This window comes from Heterocephalus glaber, unplaced genomic scaffold, assembly GCF_053883595.1.
Source record: "Heterocephalus glaber isolate CG9 unplaced genomic scaffold, H.glaber_assembly_v1.0 deba00001546, whole genome shotgun sequence".
NCBI lineage: Eukaryota > Metazoa > Chordata > Mammalia > Rodentia > Bathyergidae > Heterocephalus > Heterocephalus glaber.
The window spans coordinates 2,036,738-2,044,106 of record NW_028258339.1 but is presented as its reverse complement, the minus strand read 5'-3'; the positions used below and the strand labels follow the sequence as shown (position 1 = coordinate 2,044,106).

General features: G+C 40.3%; 1 pseudogene; it reads left to right on the top strand.

Annotated features, from left to right (window-relative positions):
- Nucleotides 1–903: 903 nt before the first annotated feature.
- On the top strand, nucleotides 904–2,607 carry LOC101696512 (zinc finger CCCH domain-containing protein 15 pseudogene; annotated as a pseudogene).
- The last annotated feature ends 4,762 nt before the right edge of the window (nucleotides 2,608–7,369 follow it).

Here is a 7,369-nt window from a genome sequence, read left to right as displayed (position 1 = left end):
TATCATTTTTTATGGCTGAGTAGCACTCCATTTTATTTAAAAAACCACATTTTCTTGATCCAGTCTCCAGTTGATGGGCACTTAGGCTGCTTCCAAGTTTTAGCTATTACAAATTGTCCTGCTATGAACATGGGTGCACATATATCACTGTGGTATGATTCTTTTAATTCTTTGGGGAAGATCTGCAGCAGTGGAATAGTGGGGTCAAATGGGACTTCCAGTCCTAGTTCTTTGAGGTATCTCCATACTGATTTCCACAGTGGTTGCACCAGTCTGCACTCCCACCAGCAGTGGAGCAGGGTTCCTCTTTCCCCACAGCCCTGTCAGCATTTGCTATTGGTTGATTTCATGATAGCAGGCATTCTTTCTGGAGTGAGGTGGAATCTCTGCCTTGTTTTCATTTGCATCTCTCCAATGACCAGTGATGTTGAACATTTTTTCATATGTTTATTTGCTATTTCTACTTCTTTGTCTGAGAAATATCTGTTCATTTCAGATGCCCATTTTCAGATTGGGTCTTTAAATTGGGGAGGTCTAATTTTTTTAAGTTCTTTATAGATTTGAGATAGTAGACCTTGGTCTAAAGAATAGCAGGTGAAATTTTTTTTCCCACATTGTGGGTTGTCTCTTCACACTGTTGGTTTCTCTTGCTGTGCAGAAGCTTTTTAATAAGAAGAGATCCCACTTGTTGATTGTTTGGGCTAGTTCACGGGCAACTGAGGTTTTGTTCATTAAATCTTTTCCTACACCAATGTCTTCAAGAGTTCTACCTAACCTCTGTTCCAGCTGGTTCAGCATTTCTATTTTAATATTTAGATCCTCTCTGGGCTGGGAGCAGTAGAAAGCCAGCCCGGAAACCCCTTCCTCTGGGCTGGGAGCGCCATAAGTGGCTTTAATACAGAAAGGATGGCTCTTCCTCCTGCTGTGGTGCCAAAGTCCCTCACGGCATCCATCTGTCCTTAAGTCTGGCCGGTGCCACCTCTCTCCGCAATGCCCCCCAAGAAACAGGCTCAGGCTGGGGGCAACAAAAAGGCGGAGCAGAAAAAGAAGGAGAAGATTATTGAGGACAAAACTTTCATTCTAAAGAATAAGAAAGGAGCAAAGCAACAGAAGCTTATCAAGACCATCACTCATCAAGTCAAATTTGGTCAACAAAATCCAGGGCAGGTAGCACAAAGTGAAGCTGAAAAGAAGATGAAGAAAGATGGCAAGAAGAAAGAATTGCAGGAGCTAAGTGAGCTGTGCAAACCTGTAGTTGCTGCACAAAAAATAAGTAAAAGTGCAGATCCCAAGTCCATGGTGTGTGCCTTCTTCAAGCAAGGACAGTGTACTAAAGGAGATAAGTGCACCTTCTCTCATGACCTGACTTTGGAGAGGAAATCTGAAAAACGGAGTGTTTACATTGATGCAAGAGATGAAGAACTTGAAAAGGATACAATGGATAATTGGGATGAGAGAAAGCTCGAAGAAGTAGTGAACAAGAAGCACGGTGAGGCGGAAAAGAAAAAACCAAAAACTCAAATAGTCTACAAGTATTTTCTTGAAGCTATTGAAAATAGCAAATATGGCTGGTTCTGGGTGTGCCCTGGAGAGGGTGATAATTGTATGCATCGACATGCACTTCCTCCTGGATTTGTGTTGAAAAAAGATAAAAAAAAAGAGGAGAAAGAAGATGAAATTTCATTAGAAGATCTCATTGAAAGAGAGAGTTCTGCCCTAGGACCAAATGTTACCAAAATCACTCTAGACTCTTTCCTTGCATGGAAGAAAAGGAAAAGACAAGAAAAGATCGATAAGCTTAAACAAGATATGGAAAGAAGGAAAGCTGACTTCAAAGCAGGGAAGGCACTCGTGATCAGTGGCCGAGAGGTGTTTGAATTCCGACTGGAACTGGTCAAAGACGATGATGAGGAAGCAGACTACACGCGCTATACTTAGGGCACTGGTGCTGACGAGGTTGATGATTCTGTGAGCGTAAAGGATGTAGACTTGAGCCTGTACATCCCAAGAAATGTAGATGAGATGGGCATTACTGTAGCCAGTTTGGAAAGGTTCGGCACATACGCTTCGGATAGAGATGAAAACAAACTAAGTGAAGCTTCCGGAGGTCGGACTGAAAATGGTGAACAAAGTGACTTGGAGGAGGACAACAAACTGGATGGACAGGAAAACGGAGCCATCGGAGCCGTTCCTGTTGATGAAAATCTTTTTACCGGGGAAGATCTGGATGAGTTAGAAGAAGAATTAAACACACTTGATTTAGAAGAATGACACCAAGCAAGTCAAGGAAAAGATTAAGTCAGCTCAGCATGAGTTGAAATTGACTACATTCATTTTGTTCACCTAGAATCAACAGAATGTTCATTTCCCATGCTGATTCTGGAGGGCTTACTCTCCTCAAAAAAGGAATACTCTCCCTACATCTTCTCTCCTGACTTTGGCTACATCTCATAGTAAGTTCATTGTAGTTCATGATAAAATGAAATATAAAAGTCATTGAAAAAAATAATTGTTGTAACTGTCCACTCAAGTAGGAAGTGTAACTGCTTTTCTGGCCTTTGGTTTTCATTGGGCATGTATTAATATCAACAACATAAATTTATACTTAAGATATCCTTCATCTGGTGCGGTTTTCAGTGAGTGATTTCCTTTACTTTGTGTTTATATGGTTTAAAGACTGCCTAGAATGTGAGCACTATACTTTACAAAGGAAACTGCTCGTACAGATTTGGTACCGTGTATCTTTGGACAATTCCACGGACATCTGAAATGGATCATGAACCCACCAGAGTCAGCTACAGTGCCCTGTGTTTTCCTTATTCTTTTTTGCCAATAAAGTTGTAAATAAAGACCATCATACAATAATACAGAAAGGATGGCTGGGAGTCTGTCTGATCTGAAAAGGGGCAGATGATTGGGTGGGATTTGGTGTGGGATTGCACTTTCACATGATACAGACCAGGACTATGGACAATTAATGAGATTATACTGGATAATGCCTGGTTGATTAATAGCAATGCAAAATTGACAGCTCCTAAACTTAGGGATCATAAAATTCCCAGTAGTGTTTGTAATGTGGCTCTCATGTAATTTCTGTACAGATTCTTTTAAATAATTTTGTATTAGTTTATGTTTGAAGTACATAATGATTACATTCATTGTGAGGAGTTGGTACCTGTACATAACACATCTTAATTCTTTTTATCCCTTTCTCTTCCTCCTCTCCTCCCTCCTCCTCCTTCCATCTCTTGGACCCTTCAGATTTGCAAAAGTTCTACCTCCCTATTTCCTATTTTCTTTCTGTCCAGTGGTTTTGGAAGTTTCAGAACTTCACAGGTTTCTATCCCCATCTAAGTCCTTAAATAGTGTGAAATCCATTGAACATTTTTCCCTCTCCCTTTTTTTCCTTTGTCCCTTCTTTTTGTGTCCCTTCTTTTCATAGCTTCTTTTGGATACATTTAAATTTGTAAGCCACACAGAGAAAGAGAAGCTGTGAATAAAACTGTGAGTAAAGGCAATAAATTGGCTATTTCAAGATTGATCTGGGGAGTCAGCTGTGTCACAACCTTGCTGTGTAATCTTGGACAAGTCCTTTCCTTATCTGGATTTCAGGTTCTACATCTTTAAGAGAGCATGGACTAGATGAACTAGGGGTGTGCAAGAGGTACTTTGTTCAAGATCTGGATCTCTAGGGCACCTTTTTGTAACCTGACTAGTTATGGGGGTAGGGCCCAGTTATCTGAGATTTTAAAAAGTAATAGAGTGCATTTTAATGCATGCTTCCAGTTGAGAAGTGCTGGCAATAGATGATTATTAAGGAATCTCCAGCTCTGGAACAATGAAAGAGAGAGAGAGAGAGAGAGAGAGAGAGAGAGAGAGAGAGAGAGAGAATTGCCTTTCCCCAAGAAATAACAACATATGAAAATAAATAAGGCAGAAAAAACGTAGGGTTTTCTTGGGAGGATGAATATAGAGATGCATCAGTCATGATCCTAGCCGTTGAGAGGCTTGGATTTTATGCTCCTTTTTTTTCTAGCTGATGCTTGGCAAGGATTCCCAGAATAACTGATTCTAAGTATTTAGACTTGCAATGTTTTAAAATGTTATTCTGCCAGGGAAATTTGTATTTTGGGGAATCTATACCAAAGAACTAGATTTTGAATCAGTGTCTATGGGAGAAATTTGGGGGGAAGACTGCTTACTAAGAGATAAAATTTGTTTTTTGGATGCCCATGATGGTGTGAAAGGAACCAGATAATTGGGAACCCACAGTGGAAATGGTTGCCTGTCATGGCCATTAACAGTAGGGCAAAGGGCTTTAAAAAGCTGTGGGAAGAAGGTCTTTCCATAAATCCTATGTGGTGCATTGTTAGTTAGCTCTCAGTAGTAGCTGGACTAAGGGTATGCGTTTAAGAAGGTCATTGTAGGTGTACTAGTGTGCAGAATTCCTAAGCATGGACTTTGTTTAGTGGAATAGCTGAGAAAGCACATGTATCCAAGCTTCAATCTTTTTCTAGTGAATTGTTGGCAAGGCAGTATTTCATAGTTGTTTTACAGAAAGGAAAAGTCTACCTCAGCCAAATGGATGGTAAAATCAGACCTATAGTTTCTTTCTTTCTTTCTTTCTTTCTTTCTTTCTTTCTTTCTTTCTTTCTTTCTTTCTTTCTTTCTTTCTTTCTTTCTTTGTTTTTGGTACTGGGGATCGAACTGGGGTCCTTGCGCTTGTGCAGCAGGTGGCGAAACCACTGAGCTAAATCCCCAGCCCCAGACCAATAGTTTCTACATCTATGACTAGTTCCCAAATTCCCAGTGTGTGAGCTTGCTTCTGATGCAGCACCAACAATATGGCTTGGATGTGACTAGAAAAATCCAGAATATTCCTCAGGACTGGGTGTTTGCCTCTGTGGCTCTGGTGAGCAGTAAAGAGAACATTGTTCCCTAGGGCCTGCTTATGTTGTACAAAGTAGCAACACAGTCTTGGGATAGAGAGCTAGCCCTCACCTTTTTGTGACCAAAGGGGCAAGTCCCTTGCTTTAAAAAAGTCAGCCATACTTTGTGCCTCTCTGTAAGCATAGTTGAAGTATCTCAGTTTCCATAGTTCCTTATTTAAAATGGAGTTAGAAATGTAAATTCTCCGGCCCCACCCAGATTTCAAATTCTAGGCTTGAAGCTGATAACCTGTGTTTTAAGTGCTCTAGGTCATTCTGGTACAGGCTAAGTTTTGAAAATTCCTGGAATAATGGAAGGAATCTGGGCTTTGGTGCCATGTAGGCCTGAGCTTGAATGTGATCTCCACACTGCCTGGATAACATTGGATAATGACAATGGCTAGTATTTGTTGAACAATGAACATGTTATTTACCAGCTACTATGTGAAGCACTTTAAGGGATTATTGTGTATACACTATCTGTTTTATCCATATGGTATTAGACATTATTTTTGTTCCTACTTTAGAGATGAGCAAACTGAGACTCTGTGACACTGACTTGCCCTAAATACTACTGTGGTGGCACTCAGGTCAGATAATATGGCTCCATAGCCCAAACATTTCTACTCAACCTGAGTCTCTGTTTCCTCATTTATAAAATGGGACACATATAATCTTACTTTGGAAACTTTTGAGGAATAGAAATATTATACCTTGGGACCAGATTTTTATAGATACTCCAGAGCTGGTGTTTTCAGAAAGAACCTTTTCTGTAGAATCTAAATCATGAATGGTACTTTTCCATGAAGTTGTCACCAATCCTGTGACTAGGGCAGCAGTAAGAGAAACCTCAGTAGAAGAGCCCCAGAGGTGGTAAAGAGCTTGTCTCTGGCTTTAAAAAGTATAGTTTTAACCTGGGAGTGGTGGCACATATTTGTAATTCCAGCACTCAGGAGGCTGAGGCAGGATGATCATCATGAATTCGAGGCCAGCATAAACTATATAATGTGTTCAAGGCCAGCAACTACATAATGAGACCTTGGCTCAAAAAACAAAAAACAGATAAATAAATAATACAAGCTGCAGCTTTAACCCAAACTAGGTCCCTTTCTCCTTGCGATACCCACCTTTTCCTCTGGCGTAATGGAGTTAAAGGAAGCAGCCTTCTCCATGGAAACTCCTCCTCTGCCTTACTGGGAAGCTGGTACTATGCTGTGCTCCTCCATCAGTGCATTCCAGGGGGAGCAAGATTGATGCAGAGGCCTCTCCCCCAAACCTACCCTGCTATTGCTTGCAGTTTGCAGATCCAAGCCCCTTAGTAAACAGGAGAGATAATAGTATGTCTTGGAAAAATGCCTCCCCATTTTCTATCTTCCTTATAGTTCCTACTTGGCCTGGGGAAGAAATATAAGATAAATTCCTTCCTATGTTATTGAATGGTTGCCATGGAGACTAGGCTTAGCCTTTTCTTCTTGCCTATTGGCAGTCAACAAATGGCTCTTGGGTTGTTTTCCTCATCACTGTGACCCCTTCCCCATTCCCAGTAGCTGTTCCTACCTCAATATTATACATGGTAGGCATGAAATACATTGTCATTTAACCTTTGTTAGTTGAATATCTACTATGTGCCAGACACTGTCCCTAGGTTCTGGAAAATCAGTGGTGAATCAAATAAATGCTGAATTAATTGAATTAAACCAAATCAGATTCAGTTGCTCAGCCCTGAGCAAATCACTGAACTAACTTGGTACTGCAAACAATCTTGATTACTTTTCACAATAACTTATTTCGCAGATATTTGTTAAGCACTTTCTGGGGTTGAGGCACTGCTCTAGCTGCTGGGGATAACAGCAGAATGTAACACCTTTTCACTGACAGAACATGCTTTATTAAAGAGTACACACACAATAAACAAGTATTTGATGATATTACATAGTGGTAAGTGCCATGAAAGTAATGATTAAGAAAGTGACTAATATCAAGATGTAGAAATACTTTAGAAAAGTGGTCAAGGAAGTGCATTTAATTGAGATCAGAAAGAAGAGAAGGAATTGGCCATGGCAAAATCTGAGAGAAGAGCATTCTACACAAGGGAAACAGTATTTGCAAAGTCTCTAAGATAGGAATTACATGCCTTGTTCAAGGGGCTGAAAGAAAACCAAAGCAAGGTGAATAGTTTGTAAAGGTAGATAGAGGTTGAATCATCCAGGTCTGATAGAAGTAGGGAGTTTAGATTTTGTTCTCATGTGACACAAAGCCATTGGAGAATTCTAAACACCACATTATTTGATTTGTGCTTTGGAGGAACACTCTGGCAAGCTGTATAGAAAATGGACTGGGCAAGGGAAAGAGTAGAAGCTGGGAGACTGGTGGAGTAGAGATGCCAATGTTCCATTTAATTTTTTAAAGTTGTGAGCAGACAAGTACACAATATAAACAAA